At 53.6% G+C, this 24114-nt stretch overlaps 1 long non-coding RNA gene across 1 annotated transcript; it reads right to left on the bottom strand.

Moving 5' to 3' along the window:
• Positions 1–9102: 9102 nt before the first annotated feature.
• LOC309626637 lies at positions 9103–24114 on the bottom strand. Its single transcript, XR_014243341.1, has 2 exons — positions 19262–24114; positions 9103–14722 (listed from the first exon to the last, which is right to left on the bottom strand). It is a non-coding gene; the product is annotated as an uncharacterized lncRNA (long non-coding RNA).

Here is a 24114-nt window from a genome sequence, read left to right as displayed (position 1 = left end):
CGGGGCTGCAGGCCCGCCCCGCCCACCGCCGACGAGGCTCCAGACCCGAGTCCTAGGGAGCGGCCGGGCGCCGAGCGGGGCCAGAGGCCGGCCGGGCGGCGCGGACCTGAGCGAGCTCGGCCGGCAGTGCGTGGAAGGGGCCCTCCCGACGCGGGCTTCACCGCCCGGCGGAGCCCAGCCCGCAGCTTCTCCCGGGACGCTCGGAGCCTGCTGCCCGGGGCGCCGGCTGAGCCAGGCAGCACCCAGTGCTGGCCCAGGATAGGGGCCCCCACCTTGGCTCCCGCTCTTCCAGGCCGGCCACCTTGGGCGGGGACAGCCAGGTGTGGAGCCCAACGCCTGCGAACAAGGCTCCTGACGTTAGGCCTCTGCAGAGATGCAGCTCCAGACCCCCAGGAAGGCAGCGATTTGGTCTGGTACTTCACAGTGCCACCTTATGCCATCCCCATAATCCTCAAGGGTGAAAGAATTATCAGCCCTATTCTATAGATGAAGAAACTGAGGTTCCAAGAGTGCCCCTCCCTGTATATGTTGTACATACATACATATGTACTCCTGAAAAGTGTGTGTGTGTGTGTGTGTGTGTGTGTGTGTGTTTAACTTACAGAGACAAAACCCATGCCATGTGGCTGTGTCTTCAGCCCATGCACCATCCTCCTGGCCAGGCACTCGGACGGCAGGCACCTGGCTGGGGCTTCAGCACTATTTCCTCTTGTGGCAAGCAGTTTTCCAGGCCCTGCCTGCAAGCCGGCCACATGTGGCTTGGAGAGTGGCCTACTAGTGCAGCATTTCCTCCTGGTCCCGGGAGGAGGAGGAAGTGCTCCAACATGGCAGGGGTCTGCCGGAAGGGGTCTGTGTGTGCGTGTCTCTGTGCCTGTGTGTGGGCATTTGTGTGTGGTTGTGAAGATCCACGTGTGCTATCAGTCTCTGTGTGGTCTGAATGTCTGTGTGCATCTGCTGTATGTGCAAATGTCGCTTTGTGAGCGTCTGGTCTCTCGGTATCTCTGTACGCCTGTGTGATTATGTGTGTGTGTGTATGTGTCTGATTTTTCTTCTGTTTGGAAGTGTGTCTGAATGTGCATTTCAGTGGGATTGTGAACTTGTATGCCTGCCTGTGTCTTTGTGTGTGTGTCTTCGTGGGGGAATATCTGGGCCAGCTTCTGTGTGTGACTGTGCATCTCTGTGTTATTTGTGTATGCCTCCCACGATCCTCAAGTGTTCATCACCACCACCACCCTCCGCGCACACTTCCTGGCTACAAGAACCTGGCAGGATTTGGGGTCATGGGTTTGCCTGGGCCTGGGGCTGGTGGGCGGCTGTGGGAGAGGAGGGGGGCCTGAGAGGCGGCCCCTACATCTCACATTCCAGCCAGGAAAAGAGAGGCCAGGGCAGCCCCAGCTCTCACCCCAGTGACCTCTGCGTCCGTTGCCTGCCCGCCCACCCACGAGGGGCTGCCGGAGATGCTGCCTCCTGCCTGGCCGGCCCCAAACCCGGAGGTCCAGGAGCCAGGGGCCAGTCACCAGCCAGCTAAGGGGTGGGCTGCAAAGAACTTTCTGACGAGCTCCAGCATGCTAAGGCTCATGGAGCAGACAGATGCCTTCCTGGGCCCAGGGTCTTGGTGGAGGATGTCTGGGCATCGCTGGGGTGAGTAGATGTGTGTTTGTGCATATCTGGATCATATATGCTTGCCCATGATATCTGTGTATACATATGCATGTGTTTATGTGTGTCTTTGTTTTGGATTTGGATTTGTGAATGTGGACATGGGTGTGTTTTGTGTATGAGTGTGTGTGTTTAAGTATCTGTTTTGTATATGCTTGTCTATAACTGAGTGTTTTGAGCACTTATGCATTGGGCACCTTTGCCTATAACAACTGTGTATGTATAAGGGTGCATAGACTGTGCATGTTGTGTGTGTTTGTTTTCATTTATCTGTCCTTTCATGCAACATGTATTGCTTCAGCCCTACTATGTTCTAGGCACTGGGCATGTGGTGTGGTGGTTCCCTTGAAGTTTACATTCACAGCCAGGGCCAAGGAGGGAGGTGGTGGGTAGGTACAGATGGGTGGGAATGCTGCAGCTCCCTTTCTACTCTCGGGAGTGAGCTTGATGCCTGGGCAGTGTCTGCGATTCCTACAAGTGCACCTCAGTCTTTTTGTCACTAAACTGGAGACCATATCCTTCTAAACTTGGCTTCTTGGGTTGTGAGATGAATTAGCTAGGGTAGGCTAGGGGAAACCAATTAGACTTTCAAAATGTCCGTGAGTCAGATAGAGGTTTACTGTTGCTCACATCCAGTCCAGGGCAGGTGTGCTGGGGCTCTGCTGTCCTGGATTGTGACTCCAGTCCTTACCAGCTGTATAACTTCAAGTAACTTCCTTTACTTCTCAGAGCCCAGACTTCCTCCATCTAAAGTGGGAATAATAACAGTGCTTACCTCATAGGTGAGGACTGCTAAAGCACCTGGGGTACAGGAAATGGTAGCTGTTAGGCATGATTTCTAATTCAACTTTAGATTCTTATTAGAGATATAAAGACATTGCAGAGTAGAGTCCTCACCATCCTGGACATGAGACAGAAAACGAAGAATCTTATGCTTCTGCCAAATGCAGAGGAGAAAAAGGATGCAGGGATTTGCGTGCGCGCGGATGTGCATGTGTGTATGCATGTACACACGCGCGCACACACAGACACACAGACACACACATGCAACTTCTCACCATCACCATCCAGGCAATCAGGCCCCAGCTGTCCCTGACACCTTCTGAGTAGATCCAGGTGCTGAGCAGATCCACTGGTAGCGTCAGTGTTCACAACTCAACATTTAGCTGTAGCATGGTGATCATTTGTTGTTGTTTCAGGGAGAGAACAAGTATTTTTTGAGCACTTATTATGTGTCAAGCAGTGTGCCTGGCGCTTTTAGCACTTCAACTCATTGAATTCTCCTAACAACCCTATGAGGTAGGTTTTAATTATTCCCATTTTGAAGATGGGAAAATGGAGGTGCAGGGAGTTTGAGTAATTGGCCCATAGACATTTTTTAAAAATTAATTTATTTATTTTTGGCTGTGTTGGGTCTTCGTTTCTGTGCAAGAGCTTTCTCCAGTTGCGGCCAGCGGGGGCCACTCTTCATCGCGGTGCGCGGGCCTCTCACTGTCGTGGCGTCTCCCGTTGCGGAGCACAGGCTCCAGACGCGCAGGCTCAGTAGTTGTGGCTCACGGGCCTAGCCGCTCCGCGGCATGTGGGATCTTCCCGGACCGGGGCACGAACCCATGTCCCCTGCATTGGCAGGCGGATTCCTAACCACTGCACCACCAGGGAAGCCCCTGGCCCATAGACATTTAGCTACCAGGGAAGGAACAGAGATGGGGATCAAGCTTAGGTCTTTCTCCAGAGCTCTTTCCAGTGAGCACAAGCTCTCTCTGCAAGCAGATAGCAAATACCTTGAAGGCAGAGCTGGTGTCCCAAAGCTTTTCTGGATCTTCCCTTTGCTGGAGCAGAGTGGCTGCTTGACAAGCTCTGAAGGTTGGTGTGTGGGAGAGAGAAACTGTCATCCCGGGCCTGGAATTGACCCTGTCACAGGTAAATACAGGTAAACACAAGGGTCTAGGCCATAGAGACACTGATTGGACCATGACAGTAGTCATCCTGAGCAGCCATGGGTTCTAGTTCTGCATGCTGGGCTGCCTTCCGAGGCTGCCCTAAAACACAGGGCTTCCCACACCTTGCATTAGTCATGGTCTTAGCCTGAAATACTTGCCTCAACCCATCCCTATTTCTTGGCTTTTAGCTTCCTGACTCACTTTCTTATTTTGGCCTGGCCTCTTCATAGTCTTGACCCTCTGATCTATTTCCCAACTATGATCTCTTCCTTCTGCCTTGATGACATTGAGCATCAGCCTCTGGAGTGGTATCTCAGGTGGCGCTAGAGAAGCACACTCCCTCTGACCTTGTCCCTGAGCCCCAGATCTGGATGTGGCCAGAGGTGGGTGAGAAGCAGAGCATGCAAGGACTAGAATCTCCTGTTTCCTGGCTGGCAGCGGGCAGCGTGGGCTGAAGGCCTTTCCGCTATAGGCTGGACATGCTGCAGCCACCAGCTAGCCAAAGTCACCAGCAAGGAGATGGCTGGTTGGCCTCTCTGCCTTCTCCTCCTGCCTTCTGGGCTGGGATTTCCTCAGCCTCAACCCTGAGCCTCTCTCCTTCTTTCCATGCACTTCATCCAGGCTCCAATGGCCTCCCTGGCTGCCACCACTGGGTGAGACACTCCTCACCTAGGCTCCCCCAGCACTTGGAATTTCCCTCCCATCACGGTGCCTGGCCCTCAGCATCATCACTGCCCAGATGCTGGTCTGTCTTTCCTCAGTCTGTAAGATCCGAGAGGGCAGACACTGGTTCACCCTTGGATCCCCAGCACCTTGTGCAGTGCCCGGCACACAGTAGGGGCTTACTTGTTGCTTGTTGAGGTGGGCCCATCCTCAGAGTGCTCTCTCCTCTCTCCACGGGGAAAACGTCCCGAGCCTGCTCATTCTTTACGCAGATGCCCTTCAGTCCCCAGAGGTGGCCCTTCTGGACCCCATGCTCAAGACAACTTGTGTGGGCCTCTCTGGTGGGGTAAGTGTGGGAAAACAACTTCCCGTTGCCATGTAATCACGCCCTGGGCTGGTCACCACAGCCCCGCCAGCCCCCAGGGGACAAGGCTCACGCCTCGGCCCAGACACCAGAACCCGGTGGGAGGCCTAGGGCGGGTCCGAGTTGGAAGGGAGACAAAAGCAGAGCCCACGGGAGACCCAGTGGTTCCCAGGGCTGGAGACTAAGATGGCACCCACCACGAGGCTGCGAACAAGGGCGGCCAGGCAAGGTGCCTGCGGCCTTGTCCCAGGCCTTTGGGGCAACGTGTCGTCACCAAAGGATCAGAAACCCGTACTTTGGGAACTTGGCAGCCGGGCCTGGGTTTTTTGTGTTTTCTGTAATTATTTCCCTCTTGTTCCCCCTTAGTATTTAGTAAAGCCCTTTGTGAAAATGCCAGCTGGTCTCAGCTGTGCTAAGTGGAATGACAAAGGGATACTCAGTGCATGCTTAGCCCTCTGCTTTCACGGAGGGATGTAGCTTAGTGGCGGCAGCAAAGTCAAGGGACACCAGGGGCACAGGGAGGCTCTGGGGCCACAGCCAGCACCTCGTGTCCAGCAGCCACACTGACACTGAACTTCCTTCCAGGCTCTTCCAGACTGGAAGAGCTTTATTGAAACCAGACGGGCTGGAGGGCCGGCCAGCTGCTTTGAGGGAGGGCATTTGTTCAGATCCCAGGGTGTCCACAGCTCTCGAGAAATCCAGAGGCGGGGCACCTGCTGTGCTCCGGCTACCCAATCAGGGGCTGTCCTCCCAAGCTGGGGGTCCTTGGCAAGCTGCTTTCCAGGAACTGAGCCTCTGAGCTGGTGCCATAGCTGCTTCCCCTTTCTGCCCTCACAACTCAGGACCCTTGCTAAGCCTTGGTGCCCTGCCTGCCTGCTGCCTACCAGGGTGGACACAGTGGGTCCCTTCCCAACTGCTGGGACCCTCCACATCCTATTTCCTGTGACTATTCCCCCTTTCTCCTCCTAGCCCCTCCTCTCTTTCCCATTGTGTCTCCCAGCTGCCCTGGTGAGAGGGGCCAGGGAGACTGTCCTCCTCAGGAACAATCTCCCCTTTCTCTCTGTTGTGTAAGTGATACAGGAGGAGAGGAAGCAATTTGTAACTAATCGGCTGTGATGTGGAACAGAGCTTTCTGAGAACTGGAGAGTCTGTGACAGCCCCGGGCTGTCCTGCCTCTGCAACAGCTGGGTGGCTTGGGTGGCAGGTCAACCTTCTCCTCCCCCACTCCACCAAGGAGGCCTGAGGGATGATGGTGGGTAGTAGCTCCCGCCTGTGTAGTACCTCTTGTGTGCCAGGCAAGCAGCAGAAGGGAGAGGGATGGGCAAGGACTAGCTGAGGCTGTACAAGGAAGCAGTGTCAGGCAGGGATTAAGAGCCTGTCTCTTTCTAGCTATGTGACCTTGGGCAAGTCTTTTCAGCTTTCTAACCCCATCTCAGAGACTGGTTGTGTGGCTTAAGTGAGAAAGTGGAAGTCGATCACATAGCAGAGTGTCTGGTACACTGTGAGTGTTTAATAACTTCAGCTGCTATAATCATTTCCTGGGGAGAGGGGAACGAGGTGGGCCAGATTACCCCCACTGAGCTTCAAGCAGACCTTGCCATGGTCACCGTGGTTACCACAGATGGCAGGAAAGCCATCCCAGAGGAGGCAAGGCTTCTGGGTTATTCTTCTGCCCTTCAAGGGGTGGAGCCAACCTCAGAGACCTCCTTCTCCATAGAGTGGGAGAGGATGGGAGAGGAGAGAGCACCCACATCCATCGGGCCCCTTCTCTGTGCCATTCGTCTAAGAGAACAGAGATGCTCCCAGGTCATAGACAACCACAGTTAATTATGAATTGGCCTCTGTAGAACCAGAGTCAAGGTGCAAAGTGCTACGGGAGCAGAAAGAGCGGGGAGAAGGTTGCTGGTGTGTGTGCGTGTGTGTGTAGGGAATGGGGGATCGAAATCAATATTGGATCTCCCTGGCCTGAGAATCCTGACCGTCCCTTCCCCCAGAGGAGGCACCCACCCAGAAGCTGGAAGGGGAAGGGAGATGGGCCCTAGAACCAGGGCCTAATGCTTCCTGGGGAAGGAGGTCTTAATGCCCCAGCCACGTCGTCAAGGTGGCAGTGTGACAAAAGTCTTCTGCAGGGACTCCCCCAAAGGAAAAACGTCATGCCTGCTTTCTGGGTAGTAACTGAAGGACTTCCTAGCACCTGATGGGGGAGGGGGCACTTGGGGAGAGGTAGAAGAAAATAGCAACCAAAGGCCCCATCCCCACGCCTCACCCTCAGAGCACCATGTCCAGAGGCTGCGGAGTCTGGGCCACCAGTCTGTCCTCCGTTCGGCCTCCCAGAGCTGGCAGGGGACGAAGGACCCAGAGTCTTGGCTCGGTGTTTCCCCAGTGTCGGGAGCCCAGGGGGTGGCAAGGGGTTTCTGTTCTCATCAGGAATGACGTGGTCTCTGTTATGGGGCGAAAGGTCAGTGGAGACAGTATAGACTAAACATCTCATAATTGGAACGGCGTGGATCTGGGTGAGGATTGCTGTGAGGGCCCGTATCTGTTCCATTTTAATGTCATCCCTTAGAGTGTTAGTCCTTGGTCAAGCTGTCATTCTGCACTTCGGAGGGAGGGGGCCAGGCCGGTGAATCGGCAGGGCTCTGAGCTACAATGGGAGAGAGAAGGAGCTGCGTCTTCTGTGGGTCCTTCGCTCATTCAGCCCTACTCAGTGCCAGCCCCTGGGCTCACTGCTGGGGACACCAAGACAGCGATGGTGCTGGAGGAGCTTCTGGTCCAGTGGGAAGGGCTTAATAATGCTGTCTTAAACAATCCTAAGTCTGTGCAAAGCAAAGCCTCCAAGGCCACTGCTGCAGACCCATGGTAGCACGCGGGTGGGCAGCTCTGAACCTTAGATGGCCGTCCTCTCGAGGGCATTCAGACATGTGAGAGAGTGTTCCAGAGACTTTCCATGAGGTCCACAGAGGACAGAAGTAAGGCTTCACGTGGAGAAGGTAATGCTTGTGTAGCATCTCACAAGATGAATGGAAGTTTATCAGGAATCGAAGGGTGGAAAGAGCATTGTAGTCAAGGGGAGTACCTTGGTGGGGTGCGGATCATTTGAGGGACGTAGAGGAATCTGGTGGGGCCGGACTGTGTGCAGGGTGCGGAGGGTGTGCCTCTGTACCTGGAGATGAGGCTGGAAGGGAAGTCTGCAGTCAGACTGTGAAGAGCTTTGCAGGCCATACTGGGAGCTTGTAGTTTATTCCAAGGGCTTCAAGGAGCCACTGCAGGTTCTTGAGCAAGGGAGTGATATGGCCAGATGTGGAGGGTTGGCCTGGAGGCAGGAAGACCAGATCTGTGCTTATCATAGAGTTGAGAGAGGCCTGAATCAGGACAGTGGCTGTGTGAGGAGACGGGATGGGACCCAATGCCACCCAGATAAAAGAGGTCACTTCCCAGCCATCTCTGGAGCTGGCAATGACCTTATGACTAAGTTCTGGCAATCCTTGCCCCTTAGGGCTTCTTAGACTTTTGGGTGTACGTGGAAGTTTGGGGTTTGACCTTTGGAAAGTCTCCTTAAAGGAAGAAGCATGTCTTACTTCTCTATCTGCCAAGCTTTTGCCTGGAACTTGAATACGATGGTAGGAGCCCTTGCAGTCATCTTGCACCTTGAAGATGAGTTGGAAGGAAACTGGGTCCCTGAAAGCTTTGCAGGGTCTTCATACCAGCCCTGGCCTATTTAACTCCAAAATTATTTCATGTGAGGAGAAAATAAATTTCCATCTTGTTTAAGTCACCATTATTTTGGAGTTTTCTGTTAACACATGTGCTATTCCACATTTTGCCTTATAAAGGTGAGAACATGAGTTCCACAGTTCTATATGAGTTCTGTGGAAAAAAGGCTGCTATCTTCCATGGCTTATCCTGGGGAGTGAGTCAGATCACTGCTTCCTGGGGAGAACTGGTGCTCTCCAATCCCCTCTCAGTTCGAAGCAGGAATGGGGAGGCCACGGTTAAGGATACAGATGTTGTGGGCCAGCTGAGCTGGACCTGCCTCCCCAGCCGCATCCCTCTTTTCCCAGCTCTCATCTTCTCCCAGAGAGCACAGGAAGGAAACTGTGCTGGGGGCAAGGGATGCAGAGGGGAGCCAGATTAGTTACTCTTATGGTTGGATTCCCAGGGGTAGAGGAGACAGAAAGTCTAGCAGAGCTTTCAGCAGACAAACAGTGGACCTCCAGCTGGCCCCTTGCGCCCCCGGCTCTCTTATGAGTCAAAGAACACTTGGCTGCTTCTCCAAAGATCCTCCTCTTCCTCCAGCTCCCCTCATCTTGGAGAATACCAGGGGCCTCGAATCTATAGCTCAAGAGACCCTAAGGGGCAGAATTGGCTCCTGCCTTGGGTGTTATGCAGTGAAGGTGGGAGATGGGAGTGGAGATGGAGCTGACAGCTGCACTTTTACTCTCTAACTTTCCAGCTCTAGCTTTAGACCAGAACAGCTTTGGGGAGTCCGATTCTCCCCAATTATGAATCAAATGATCCAGATAATGTCATATACTGTGAATCACTTCCTTATCTTTCTTCCAGGAACCTGCAGGAGTTCTCTGGAACCCACGTTTACTGAGCTTGCTATGTGTCGGGTCTCTTGTACACATGTGCGATCTCACTCCATCCTCACAATAGTCCTGAGAGTTGGCATTGCCCCGTTTTAGCGATGAGAATGATGAGGCACCAACAGGTTAAGTAACTTGCCTTAGGTCACCTAGCCAGTAAGTGACGGAGCTGGAACCTGTCATGTGATACTAGACACGTGGCTCCAAAGACCAGGGTTTTTGTGCTGGACAGTGCTGGAGAGCCCCAGTGGCAGGGAGGCCTATGCTCAAAGTCACAGAGGGCAGTTTCCAGGTATTCCCAGACCTAGATCAGGGTGTGAAGAAGGGTCCTTGGCATCCTCCCTTTCCAGCCCTCCTGCCTCTCACCCCATCTTACCACCCTCTTTTCCTCCAGGCTCATCTTCACGTCTCGTTTTCTGTATGCAAAAGGTTTTGAATGACACTGGATTTGTGATTCGGCCAATAATACTACTAATGAACCTTATGGAGATTTCCTGATTTCAAACCCCTTTCACATACTTAGTGTGCTGAAAACACTCCGTGAAGCAGCCAGATGAGGAGATGGAAGGGACTTGTCCAGGGCCACACAGCTATGAGCGTAGGGGTAAGGACCAGAACTCAGTTTCCCAGCTCCCAGTTGGTACTTGGATATGGCAAATACCATATGCCATATGCTCTGACCTCAGACCTCTTAGCCCTTTTTGAATGACATCTATCCTATTCCAGGCCCTGTACTAGGTAGTACTGGGGGAGATTCCGAGAACTAAGACACTTTCAGCCCCTGTGATGTTCAAAACCAGCACTAGGAGGAAAAGCTGAGGAGTCGCCCCTAAGACCAGAGCCAGTATAAGCAGCGATGGGTGAGGGGGTCTCAGAAGAGTCAATTGGAAGGATCACTCTCCGCAAGTGTGCCGTATCCCTCCAGGGACCAAAAATCTTCATAACCATGTGCCGCACTCTTGAAGCTTGCTGTATCCTAATACCACCTACACTAGTATTTGTTTGTTTAGATTGATTTTTTTAACTTAAAAAATTTTAAAAGGAAACTTTATATCACTACCTTAAATAGCAAAGTAATTGTAAAAATAAATTAAATTATAGCTGAATAATGCCAGTGAAGACTCTGAGCCTAAGGTCTGCTCTTTTTTGTTAAAAAGGACATTTAGCACGTGTTAATGAGGTGTTAGAGACACATTAGCCCCTAACTGAGGCTTTCTTTTTAACTCATTAGATGGATGGAAAGAGAATTGGAAAGGGGACAATTTTCTTACTCCATGACTCCGTACTATTAAAGGCTAGCTAAAATCATCTCAAACACACCCCAGATCATCTCATATGCTGTCTATACTTTGAGAACCAGTGGCATAGAAAAATGAACATTCCAATATCATAGTCAGGGTAGGTGTAATGTCTGGGGAGCAGATTCTCACTGGCAAGGAAGGCTCAAGTCATGTTCTCTCTGAAAAATAACAAAAAGGATAGGCAGGCTTCTCAGTTTGGGTACATGTTTTTCCAACTTGCAAAGAGTTGTGTGTTGTTTTTTTGTCTTTCCCCAAGCATATGAAGCTCACAGCCTTATGCAGCCCAAAAGATCTTTGGGTAATTTTCCTCTCTATTATGGCTGAGAAAACTCATGTAGAGAAGGTCACTGGGCCCATGCAAGGTCATCCAGCAGGTTACCCCACAAAATACTTTACAAATGCTTGATGGTCCTCTCTAGTCACCCCATCCTCAGGTAGGTGAACACAGCATCACTTTGTGTGGGAAGCCTGTCCTGCATTGTAGCAAACCCAGACCTTCAGAGGCTGGTCCTGGAAGAAGAGCTTCTGGAAGAGCCATCCTGTGAGTCTGATCTCTGCCCTGAAACAGGATTCACCTTCTCATGGGGGTCTCTCTGTTCCTGATGCCCTCTGCTCCCACCCTGTTGGTCCCAGTGGGTACTCAGGGGAAGGAAGGACAAAGGAGGTACAAACACTGAAAGAAGGGGAATGGGTCACTGTCCAGAGCCTGAGATGTCTGCCCTCCAGTGTCAATGGCCTGGGATGGGGGCCTCAGTTCCTGGCCTGCACCTGCCTCCATGAGGACAGCTCATCTGCAAGCCTACCACCTAGGGTTCCTCCTACACTTGCAGTCTCTCCCTGGTCCAGGTCCAAAGAACCCCATTCCCAGGCCTCTGCCTGGCCAGGCCTTTCAGCTCAGGGTTGGCTCTTGCACCAAGGGATGCAATTTTCATAACTGGTCTCAGCAATGCTTTCCCTTCCATTGAGACTCACCTCTTACATTCAGGGTGTGACCTAGGGGTATAAACAGTCACTTTGTTTTAATTAAACAGTATACAGTCAGCCCTCTGCATCTGAGGGTTCTGAATCCAAGGATTCAAATAACCACGGATTGAAAATATTCAGTAAAAAAAAATTCCAGAAAGTTCCAAAAAGCAAACTTGGGTTTGCTGCATACTGACAACTATTTACATAGCGTTTACATTGTATTAGGTATTGTAAGTAATCTAGTATTAGATAAAGTATATGGGAGGATGTGCGTAGGTTATATGCAAATACTATGCCATTTTATTTTATTTTATTTTTAAAAATATTCATTTATTTATTTTATTTATTTGGCTGCATGAGCCGGGTCTTAGTTGCGGCACGTGGGATATTCGTTGCCCCATGCGGGATCTTTTAGTTGCATCTTTTAGTTGCGGCATGGGGGCTCTCAGCTGAGGCATGCGGGATAGTTCCCTGACCAGGGATCGAACCTGGGCCTTGCACTGGAAGGGTGGAGTCTTAACCACTGGACCACCAGGGAAGCCATTTTATATAAGGGACTTGAGCATCTTCGGGGGGGTCCTGGAACCAATGCCTGGCAGATACCAAGAGATGACCATATATCCATTGTAGAAAATACGAATTAACATAAAGAATAAAATAAAAATCACCCAACCGCGTCACCCAGAGAAAACCTCTATTAACATTTTGTTTTATATTCTTCTAGATTTTTTTTCTATGCACGCATGTCTTTTATAAAAATGGCATCATATTGTTTGTAGCATGCTATTCTTCATTTTATCATACTTTGGTAATGTCTTTTCATATTAAAAATTCTTTTCATAAATAAAAATTCTACAGCCTTGCTGCTTGAAGTGTGGTCCAGGGACCAGCAACATCAGCGTCCCCTGGGAGCTTGTTGGAAATGCAGAATTTCAGGTATCACCCCAGACCTGTTGAATCAAAATATTCATTTTAACAAGATCCCAGGGATATTCTTGTGCACGTGAAAGTTTGAGAGCGCTGCTACTTGGCGTCATTTTTAATGGTTGTGGTCCCAGGGAAGACTTATCGCTGCGTGATTAAATTTTTCTTTTCAAATCTACCTATAGTTGGGCATTTAGGTAATATCAATGTTTTCTCCATTATTAACAGTGCTACAAGGAGCATGTCTACACATATTTGTTGCTCGCATCCCTTAAATTCCTAGAATTTCTGGGTCAAAGCCTTCTCTTTTTTTTTTAATTTTATTATTTTATTATTTATTTATTTATGGCTACATTGGGTCTTCGTTACTGCGCGCAGGCTTTCTCTAGTTGCGGCGAGCAGGGGCTACTCTTTGTTGCGGTGCACGGGCTTCTCATTGTGGTGGCTTCTCTTGTTGTGGAGCATGGGCTCTAGGCACGCGGGCTTCAGTAGTTGTGGCACGAGGGCTCAGTAGTTGTGGCTCGCGGGCTCTAGAGCACAGGCACAGTAGTTGTGGCGCACGGGCTTAGTTGCTGCACGGCATGTGGGATCTTCCCGGACCAGGGCTCGAACCCGTGTCCCCTGCACTGGCAGGCGGATTCCTAACCACTGTGCCACTAGGGAAGCCCTGGGTCAAAGCCTTCTGATGCTTATTGTCGAGTTCCAGTAAAGCTGTTCCATTCCTCCCTGCAATGTCCAGGATGATGAGACCCCTACACCTTGGCAGTCCTCAGTATCACCATTCTTTTACACCTTTACCATCAGATCTGAGAAAGTCATGTCTCAGGTTTGTTCTGGATACATTTCCTTGGTTACTGGGCAGTCGAGTGAGTTCTCCAAGTGAGTATTGGCTGTTTGCATTTGTTCTGGCTGAGTGTCTGCTGGGGTTTTTTATACCTCAAGCCCACCGAGATAGTGAGAGATGTTGCCAGTAAGGGCTGCAGGGACAGTGGCCCAAGTCCAGTCCTGGTGTAAAGTCCTGTGCGGACACTCCTGTTGCTGTTGCTAGAGAGCACAGTGGGCTAGGGCCAAACTCAGACCCCGCCTGGCTCTCCTGTGGGCCCCAGCCTCATGCTGTGTCCAGACCCCAGAGCAAATGCCCAGCCAAGCCCCTGCCTCCTGGCCTGGTGCGGGCTGGGGACTGGCTGCCACCCAGGATGATGTTCTCAGGCCTGGCTGGGCGCCCCACAGTTCCCCAGGCAGGCAGGCCTGCCAGGTGTGTGCTGGGGGGAGCCGGCGGCCAAGACAATTCAGGGAAGTGACCCTGCCGCGTTGCTGAGCGCCTGCCCCAGCAAGCATTGTGAGCCGCCCTCTGGCCACCATTGCTGAAGCTGCTGACGGGGGCAGCAGGAAATGGCGCTTACTCAGCCCCGGCTGCACGTTTGCTGCCTCCCTCCGCCCAGCCTTCCTCCCAGGCACAGCCTGCCCAGCCAACAGCTGGGGGAAGCAGGGCGTGGGGAGGAAGCTGGAGGGACCACCCCCCCGCCCCCCAGGCGGAGCACCTGCACTCTGCCGGCCCTGCCACCTGTTGCCTGGCTGGGCATGAGGCCTGCCTGGGGGCCTCTGTGGCCAGTCAGGCTCGGGGCTGGGACATAGGGTGGGTCCTGGCCCCGGGGCAGGCAAGCTTAGAGTGGGACCCCGCCTTGACATCTACTCACTCACTCCCCACAGCCACTGGGATGCATGTATTATTATTTCGCTCTGACAAACAAGGAAATCAGGCTCAGAAAATGAGAGTAACAATAGCCTAACCTAGAGATCGCTTGTTCGGTGCCAGAAACTCTGCTGAACACTTTGCAAATGTTAACTCATTCCATTCTCTCAAGAATCACGGGTACAACAGCAGACCCATTTTCACTGAGGAAAACGAGGCGTGGAGAGGTGAAGGCGCTTGCTCTAGGTCACATAGCCTGTGAATGCCAGATCTAAGTGTCTCACTCCAAAGCGCACACCCTTCACCACCCTAACCACCTGCCCACCAGGTGACCCCGCCGGAGCTCCAGACCTGGCGGTCAGTAGCAGTGGGGAAGCTGGGAGGGGCCAGCCCTTAATTAGATTGTTTCAGCACTGGCCCCGCCCCCCCACGGGAGCACCCACGAAGACCCTCATGTGGGCTGCTTAGTGGGAGTCGCCTGACCCTGGGCCTCTGTCTCGCCATCCTCTTCTGTGTCTTCTTCTGTCACCAGATGTCCTCAGGGACCGTCTCAGTGGCTGTGTCCTCTGGCTGTCTCTATCCTGCTTCTTGACCCTGACTCTGCGTTCATCTGGCTCCTCTCTCTGCAAAAGGAGCAGAGAGGGAATATGCATGGAACGTTGCAGACCAATTGTGGCACCAGATGCCATGGGCATCAGAAAAGCATCTGGCTGGGAGCTGAATGGATGGAGGATAAAGCAGAGGGAAGGGAGCGCAGAGCCTGCTCAGGGGCTGGGGACCCACGGGGCAGGTGTCTGGAGGATGAGAGGTGCCGGCTCCCCAGAACTAAGGAGGGTGCCGCAGCCCTGCACCGCACACGCCCAACCTCCTTTCACCTTCAGCAGGGGTGGTGGTGGCCCCAGGCTGCCCCGAGGGCTGCAGCAGCTGTTGCTGCTGATGCTGTCTGTTGGCTGAGGGTGGGGGTGGGAGATATGGAGGGCCAGGAGGAAGGAGGGAGTTGTTCTCAGAGTGAGGGTCTCTGCATAAGCCTGTTGACAAGCTTTCAAATCTGCAAGATGGGACTCTGGGTTCTCAACCAGATTCACTTCTGTCCCAAGTGGGGCTTAAAGACAGACCTCCAGGCCTTTGGCAATCAGGGTGGGGTCCAACCACCCGCTGTTATGGTAACCTGTATCACTTAGGACTGCGCAGAAAGGCCTAAAGCCTGCAGTCAGGGGGCCAGCAGCTCAGAAGTACGTGGCAATGGGCAAGCCCATGGGCGTGCCAGGGAGAACCCTACGGGGTAGGGCCCAGAAAGGGTTTGGCCCTGCAGCTTCCTTCCAGCCCTTGCCTCTTCCCAGCAGTGTCGCCTGGATCTGGCCTAAGTTGGATTTCAGCCAAGCTGGCTGGCCTCCAGGTGGATTTGGGTCAGACAGCTGGGATGTGGTGTTTCCCGCTCTGAAGAGATGGAGGCTGGAAATGGGGCCATGGTGGGGTTGGAGCCTGGAGTGCTGAGCCTCTCAGCCACAGATCTCAGCAGGATGGCGGGGTAACTGGTGGGTGGAGGTTGGCTAGAATGTCTGTAGCGAGGTTTCCAAGGGAGGGGACGTGTCAAAGGATCAGAGCCAGGTGGTCCCTATAACTCTACCCATTCTTTATCCGGATGACCCTGAGACATGAGTGGTCCCTTGGGAAGGCCAGCCAGCTGGCCCTGAAGGCTCCTCCTGTGTCCTCAACCCATGGCTCTCCCTCATTCAGGAGAATACTTCCTCTCCTCTCTGAGGTCAGGTCAGCCTGCCCCAGGGTAGCATCAGGCACTGTTCACTGGCCTCACTTTGCATGTCCCAGTAGACTTGGTCATAGCTGCCTGGACTCCTGATTCCAGCATAGATGGAATAGCTCAGTTCCTCAAGACAATCTGTGCTTGGCTCTACGGGGTGCATGTGAATAAGAGCACAGCCCTTCCCCCACCCCCAGCTGCCAGGTTCAGCTTCAGGCCTTCTTCCTGTCCTTCCTTGTCTGGATGACTGCTGTCCATCCTTGGAGGCCCATGCCAGATGTGAAGCTGTTCCTGCGCCTCCCCATCGGTACCAGGCAGAATCGCTCATCTCCCCACTCTGGGCTCCCACAGCACAAAGCACTGACTGAATGAAGCTACCTAAGGAGCCGCTCTGATCTTGATACTCTCCAGCTCAAACATTTGCCATGGCTCCCTGTTACAAAAGGCCTTTTGCACTTTTTGGCTGCATCATCCCCTAAGATGAACCCTCCAGAGAACCCTTCACTCCAATCAAGCCATCCCCAAGCCTTGCCCCAAACTTGGCCTGAAACTCCCCCTTCTCTACTCCCCTGCTCAGGCCAGACCCTCTTCCTGGTACACAGCTCCATGCCTACCTACTGAAATTCTACCCACTCTGCAAGGCCTGGGGTCTCCTGGTGCCCTGGGAGGCTGATGGCTCCCAAACGGGCATGAGAGAAACTTCCCTTGGGGGCCCAGGGTTCCTCTTCTACCCCCTCCCATGCTCTCCCGAGCCAATGGCTTTTGAACAACTTCCATCATATATTCCATAATGTAAATCAAGCAGCAGCTGAAAACCTTCCATTAATGTCCCATGTGAGTACACATGAAATATGTCATTGTATGCAGATGAATATACGTACATTCATGGGAAGATATAAGGCAGCATGTGCATGGGGAGCTGTGTGTGGGTTTGGAAATGTGTGGGAATGAATGTGCCTCTGCTTGTGTGAAAGTGGGTGTGTACAGGTGCGTGAACGTGTGTGCACATGAGCCTGTGCAGGAGACCTTGTGCTCATGTGCCAAAGCATGTGCTTTGTGGGTGTGTGTGTGTACAAGGCATGTGCTCACATCTGCAGGAGAATCTGTCTGTGCATGCAGGTGTCCGTGTCCTGGTGTGCTTCCTTCTGCCCTGCCCACGGGTACCGGGGAAGGCCAAGGCCAGGCAGTGTGCCTTCCACGCACCACCCACCCCCAACTTCCAGGGGCACGAGGAGGGGGCTGCACACCGCATCCTGACTTTTGACAGAGATAAATGAAGCATTCCTGTGCGGTTGCCCAGCCATAGCAATGAGCAGCTGTGAGTGGCAGGGGTCTGGCCCCATGGTGATCTGGCCCCTGGCCTCCAGCCCTCAGGAACCCCTGTCCCCCACATAGCCAGTAACCAGGACTAGGAGGGCTCAGGAAGGGTCCAGCAAGAGGTAATGGCTCTGTCCTTGTCCCAGGCAATGGGAACCCTCCCTGGGCCTGTGAGGAGCGGCATATATTGGATACTGGAGGTGGGGACAGTGACAGGGCCAGAGTACCCGGAGAATGCCAGGGCTATGGTCCTCTTTCCTCTGGGGAGTGAACTTTAGAGGAACGACGCAACAGGTTAATAATGCTGAGGGAGGGTCCATCTGTGTGAACCCACTTTAGGTGGAACGAGGAGCTACAGGTTTAAAATGCAGCAAGGAAGCTTAGGCTAGACCGAAAGAAAGAGCATCCTTCATTGACCAAGGCCACAAAATCTACGTCTGCAAAGATCCCCCAAACAGGATCCATATCCATCCACGGGGTGGTGGAGGGGATGGGAGGCAGGAGACTGGCCGGGTGTCCTCTGCAGCTCTGAGGGGGCCCAGAGGGGAGTGTGGGGAGAGGATAAGCCAGGCGCGCTTCTGGACACTGCCCCTGAGATCTCTCCCCTCCCCTTCTCCCGCCAAAACCTTCTTATCCTCCACTTCCTGTTGGCCTCCTCTCACCTCCAAGTGGCTGCCCCAGCCTTGCCCCCAGAGTGGCTTCCTCACCCCCTCCCTGCTGCTCCAGAATTCGGGAAACAAGCCACAGATTCTCCCAGCAGACCACCCCCAAAGGCCCAGCCCAGTCCCGCCTGCCTGGTCCCTGGAGTGTAGCCCTGGGCCTCCACCCACAGGAATAGTGTTTAGAGGCCCAAACTGGGAGGGGTGCCGCGGGAAGTCAGGGCGCCTTGGGAGGGCAGGGAGAGGGCAGGCGTCGGTGGGCACAGGCTCCCACCAGGGTGGTCCTGAGGGAGCCAAAGCCAACTGAACGTGAGGGTGTGCCCTGGGCCACCACTTCTGTGCTGGGTCCCCCTCCTCTGAGGGGCTTTGGGGCCCCTGCCTTGCCTTTCCTGGTGGCTTCCTCTTGCTCCTGAGGGAGTGGCTGTGGGACAGGACACGCAGAGGTGCTGGGGAGGGTGTGGAAGGAGGGTGAGTGCCCGCTACACCCTGGGCTCCCCCCTCCTCCTTCTGGAGCCCCCATGCTTTCCCTGGGAGGTCTGACCCAGGCGAGCTCAGGGATGTGGGGAGGAGGTCATTCATCATCGTTATTTATTATTTCTTATGTAACGGGTGTTATGAAACATGGGACCTTGTACCAGGCACGACTGGGAATGTGCGAAAGATGGTCCCTACCAATAAGAGCTCCCCGTGGGAATGAACAGGTGGGCCAGGAGCCATCAAGCTGGTTCCTACAGACCAGCCTGGAACAAGCGGCAGAGGCTGGGCTGGACTCAGGCAGGAGGTGGTCAGCCTGCCGTGATTGCCTGCTACCTCTGGGAGCCTCGAGGTAGGAAGGGAGCTGGGTTTGGGGCCCCCTGCACCACAGCAGGCTCGGATCAGCTCTGGCTCCAGGGTGGCCTGGGTCACAGCTGGAGTTGTCACAATATTGACCCAGGAGGAGATAACATCCAAAGGGCTTGGAGTCCCAGTCGGATAAGGAGGGGGATGTCGCCGGAAAAGATCCCTGGCCCCCAGGGGATCAAACTAAATGGGGCTTTAATAGGTCTCTTCCAGCTCAGATTTCATGGGTAATTGGAAGCAGGTCTTGAGTTGAGCAGAGTGGGCTGGCCTAGTGGCCTGCCGGGCGGGTGCCGCCTCCATGTCACCCCACACATCCCACTGAGGCCTCACTAGGGGCTTCTGGACTCCGTTTACTCTGCTTTGGAAGTGCTGCTGTTTTAACCCCTTCAGGAAAAGAAGGTGGATAAGTGGGGAGTCTGAGTTGGCTTGGCGGATGTGGGGGTGGGAGAAGCAGGTCCTGAGCCAGACACGCACCAGGCCTTCACCCATCATTCATTCATTCAACAAACGTACATTAACATTTAAAGCTGGCAATAGCCCTTTAAGTTAGAACCCTTACATTTTTTAATTACAAAAGAGGTACATACGTGGGGACTTCCCTGGCAGTCCAGTGGTTAAGACTCCGCGCTTCCACTGCAGGGGCCACAGGTTCGATCCCTGGTTGGAGAACTAAGATCCCCCATGCCATGTGGCATGGCCAGAAAAAAAAAAAAAAAAAAGAGGTACATACTTGTTGAAATAAAATTCAAGTAATATCAAGGTATATTAAGTAAAAATCGCACACTCACTGCTCTGTCCCTCCCTTAACTCCCACACTCCTGGATAACCTCTGTCTACAATTTATTGGATGTTCTTCCAGACCGTTTTCAATGCATTCTGTGCTACATCCTGCTGTTTTCATTCAACAATGCATCGTCAATATCCCTCTAAGGCAGTAAATACAGTGTGGATATTCCTCACTCCCATTTTAAAGATGAGAAAACTGAGGTCCAGAACAGTTTAATGGCTGTCCCAGGCTGCACAGCCAGGCCTCATTCTCATCCTGCCACAGCTTCCAGCCCCTTCACTGCAGAGAATGGATATGATGGAGCAGAGAGACTGGAAAACCCCTGAGGAAGGGCTGGGGTGGGAGAAAGGGGCTGGAGAATGAGAAGGAAGCAGCAGGCTAGGGAGGGGTACGGGGTCAGCTTGGAGTGCTGTGGTGCCTCTCCTCCAGTGTCCCCCAGGAGCCCATGCTGTACCCATGCTCAGGGTCTTGGGGTGCTGGAGGCCTGGGCTGGGCAGGGCTGGTCACCTGGCTGGGAAGGGGTTTTCAAACCAAACCTAGCAAGAGGGAAGGAAGGATTGTATTTCAGCCCCCAGTGTGCCTGGGGCACATACATTCCTAGGCTTGAAGGGACACTTCTCACCTGACACCATCGGTGGGTGCTGGCCACTGCCCCTGCCCACCGGTGCTGACCTGATGGGCCTCCCTCTAGGGCTCCAGCTACCTGGCCTCCAGCATATCGTCCCGTGGAGAGGGGGCTGCCCCTTATCCCAGCCAAGGCCCTGAGCAGCCAGGACCAGCTCCTACTCACAGATGGCTTGGGGCACCCCTCAGGGAGGGGACTGAGGGGACAGGCAGGTGGGAGGCCAGCCTGGCCTGTGCCTCAGGCTGAAGTGTAAATAAGACAGGCTCTGAAAAGGTCATGACCCAGAGGCCTCCACACCAGACACCTAGCTTTCCTCCTCCTTGCCTGGGACCTCCAAGGGAGGGAACACAGAGGATGTACAGGAAAGAAAATATCCAGTGTTCCTCCAGGGCAGCACACATACTCTCCCCCAGCCATATGCATGGACGTGCACACTTGTGCACACACACACTAATGCAAAAAGGAAGAACTTGGCCGAAGTGTAGCACAACGGCCCATCAGAGATGGCTTAAGGGATGCTGCCTGTAGAAGCAGGGGCAGGGCCGCTGGCCCAAGAGCTCTCTATTCCTCAGACTGTCTGGAAAAATGCTCCCACAAGGACCACCCAGACCTTGAAGGGGATCACATAGATTCTCCCACAAGGCGCTCAGACCAACTGGGGAAGAGGACACCGATCCACTCACTTTGCCAATATCCTTGGCAAACTTACTCTGTGCCAGGCACCATGCTGGGCCTGGGAGTGCAGAATGCACCTGCAAGGCTCGACTGGTACCAGGCACCAGTGGGCATATGGGGATGAGGGGCCCTACCAGCAAGAGATGAGCAGATCTCTCCACACGGGGTTGGCTGAGCAGTCACTGAGGGGCTGCAGAATACTCTTTGGCCAAGCTGAGGCCATACCTAGGATGCGGACCCTCGCCCTGCACCCTGCCCCAGCTGGTGCCTGAGTAAAAAGAGCTCCGGAAGACCCATGTCTCCTCCCTGTCCGCAACCCACCCACCCCCACAGTTCTGGCCCTGGCTGGGGCCCCAGAAAGAAAATCACCGAGGAGGATTGAATGTCAATTCACAAACTAATCCGATCAGTGCAAACAGCTATAGCACATGCTGTTCCCTGCGCCGTGGCCCCATCCCCTGCTCTGCAGACCCTGGCGGCTGCTGGCTGACAGGCCCGGCCCCTGCCTGGCTGCGAGGCCAATTACAGCAGCCTTAATCACCATGGTGGCGGTGCGTTAACAACTGTCTGCCCATCAGTCTCCTTCCCAGGGCGTCGAGGAGGGGGTGACCCCTCACAGCTCTCCTCGAAGGAGCAGGAGTGTGAAACTGGATCCCAGCAAGCCGGTGGCCGCCGTCCAGGGTAACGCCTGACTCCTCTCACTGTTTGCTGGTCTCCTGTGTGTTTGCCTGGCTCCTCCTGGCCCCGGGGTGGAGGGCCCACCAGGACAGGCCTGGAGACTGTGCATCCCCTGAGCACTAACGCCATCGCTCCCTCCCAGTCCCAGTGGTGCTGGGGAGGCGGGCGGTCCCAGCCAACCAGCGCAAATTAGGTGCCTGGACATTGAGGTCTGCTTGGCATTTCCTGTGTTGGCTTTGGCTGGTGAGGCCAGGCCAGTGGGCCGCCCTCTTGACCTGAGCCGAGTCAAACAGGCACGTCCGGAACTCTAGAGCCTACTGACTTCTGCTCTGCGCCCCACAGGGAATCCTGTTCCGGAAACAAAAGATCACCCCTCCCCGCCTGAGTTCCCACTGAGCTGCCTTCCCTTGCCTTGTAGGGTGCTGTGACCGCCCGAGGCCTGGCCGGCCCCCAACCGGCCTCATCTCAGTGCATGTTCCTCAGGCTGAGGGATGGAGCCCAGGGAATCTGTGGATCTCTGAGCCTTTTCCAGTGCCTCCTGGATGTGGTGAGGCCCCTCTGCCTGCAGGCCAAGGTTGGGGTTCAGTGGGGGGCTCCAAGCACCTCAGATCTCCTGCTCCCATCTGTCCGTGGAATAATTAATTTGCTTAGCTCAAGGCTTGTCCTTTGACTGGACCGCAAGGAGCCTGCTCTGGGTGTCAGCACCCAGGTTCCATCTTGAGAACCCGCAGGAGCTCCCTTGTCCAACCCCGGAAGGGCCAGCTTCACCTGCAGGCTTCAGCATTGCTGGCTCCGGTTCTTCAGTCCATGTTTTCTTTGGCTTTGGGTCTCTGGGACACCAGATTGTACAAAACAAGATGACTTCGTGATACTCATTTTCCCAAACAACAGAGGCTGCAACACAATCAGGTTCTTTGTGTGCAGTGTGGTCCCCAGCTGCTCCCTCTCCACTTGCCCCCATCCCTGCCCCACCCAGGTTCCCTTGGGGCATAGAGCACTCCCCATTCCCAGTGGCCAGGGGTCTCTGGTCTAGGATTTGACCAGGCTGGGCAGAGAGGGCAGACCCAAATCCCACCCACATAGACCATCACTGGTCCACAGCCCTTCCCTCTCTCTTCCTTTGGGTGCCAGCAGAGCCCTTGTGAGAAGAAGCAGGAAATGGGAATAGTCCAGAGCAGCGGTCCCCAACCTTTTTGGCACCAGGGACCAGTTTCGTGGAAGGCAATTTTTCTATGGACTGGTGGCGGGTTGGGGGGGGTTGGTTCAGGCGGTAATGTGAGCGATGGGCAGCAGCAGATGAAGTTTCCCTCGCTCACTGCTCACCTCCTGCCGTGCGGCCTGGTTCCTAACAGGCCGTGGACCGGTACCGGTCCATGGCCCGGGGGTTGGGGACCCCTGGTCTAGAGCACAGGGTCTAGAGTTAGACACCTGAGTACAAATCCCAGCTGTACTACACACCAGCTGTGTGCCCTGAACAAGGTACCAAATGACTGTGGAACTCACTTGCCTTGTCAGTAAAATGGAGACAATAGAGGTACCTATTGCCTAGGGTTTGTGAGAGGAGTCATTGGGCGTAGCCTATAGTAATCCCTCAGTAAATGGTTATCCTTTTGCGTGGGATTGGCTGAGCAGTCACTAAGGGGTCTGCCAAGTGGTCCTGGGCCAAACTTAGGCCACACCTAGGATGGAGACCCTGAACCCCTACCCCGTAGATGCTTCCTTGTTCCCAGGCCGGCTCTGCACTGCAGTCTCTCTGACTAGGCTCCAGACCTAGGCTGGCTCTCTCCTGAGTCACTCTACTGCATGGCCATTAACGACTTGTCACCTCAACTGGACAGACCAGCCCAGAGGGCACTCAAAGATGGTTGGGTACATGAATCCCTGCTAGTGGAGGCCTCCACCTTCCTCTAGGGCAAGAGGAGTCATGGACAAGCAGCCTTGGCTCCTCAGGGCCAGGCACATGAGTGCTCAGAAATGTGCTAAATGTGTGGTGAAGGAAGGAAAAGGCTCTGGACTTCCTACACTGCTCATGGGACAGAAAATAGAATGGTTGCCAGGGGCTGGGGGGAGTGGACAGTTAATGTCTAATGGTGCAGAGTTTCGATGTGAGAAGATAAAAAGTTCTGGAGATGGTAATGGTTGCACAAGAATATGAATATAGCGATTTCCTTGGTGGTGCAGTGGTTAAGAATCTGCTGCCAATGCAGGGGACACGGATTTGAGCCCTGGTCCAGGAAGATCCCACATGCCGCAGAGCAACAAAGCCCATACGCCACAACTACTGAGCCTGTGCTCTAGAGCCCGTGAGCCACAACTACTGAGCCTGTGCTCTAGAGCTCACGTGCCACAACTACTGAGCCTGTGAGCCACAACTAGTGAAGCCCGCGCACCTAGAGCCCGTGCTCCGCAACAAGAGAAGCCACTGCAGTGAGGCGCCTGCGCACCTCAACGAAGAGTAGGCCCCACTCGCCGCAACTGGAGAAAGCCTGCGCGCAACAGCAAAGACCCAATGAAAGCCAAAAATAAATAAATAAATAATTTTATAAATAAATAAATAAATTTATTTTTAAAAAGAATATGAATATACATTTAAAAACAAACTGTACTTTAAAAAATGGTTAAAATGGTGAATTTTATGTTATGTATATTTTACCACAATTAAAAAAAAAAAGAGG

Source organism: Balaenoptera borealis, assembly GCF_965194805.1.
Source record: "Balaenoptera borealis genome assembly, chromosome: 3".
NCBI lineage: Eukaryota > Metazoa > Chordata > Mammalia > Artiodactyla > Balaenopteridae > Balaenoptera > Balaenoptera borealis.
Note: the sequence above shows the minus strand (reverse complement) of the source record. Positions and strands in the feature narration are given on the sequence as shown.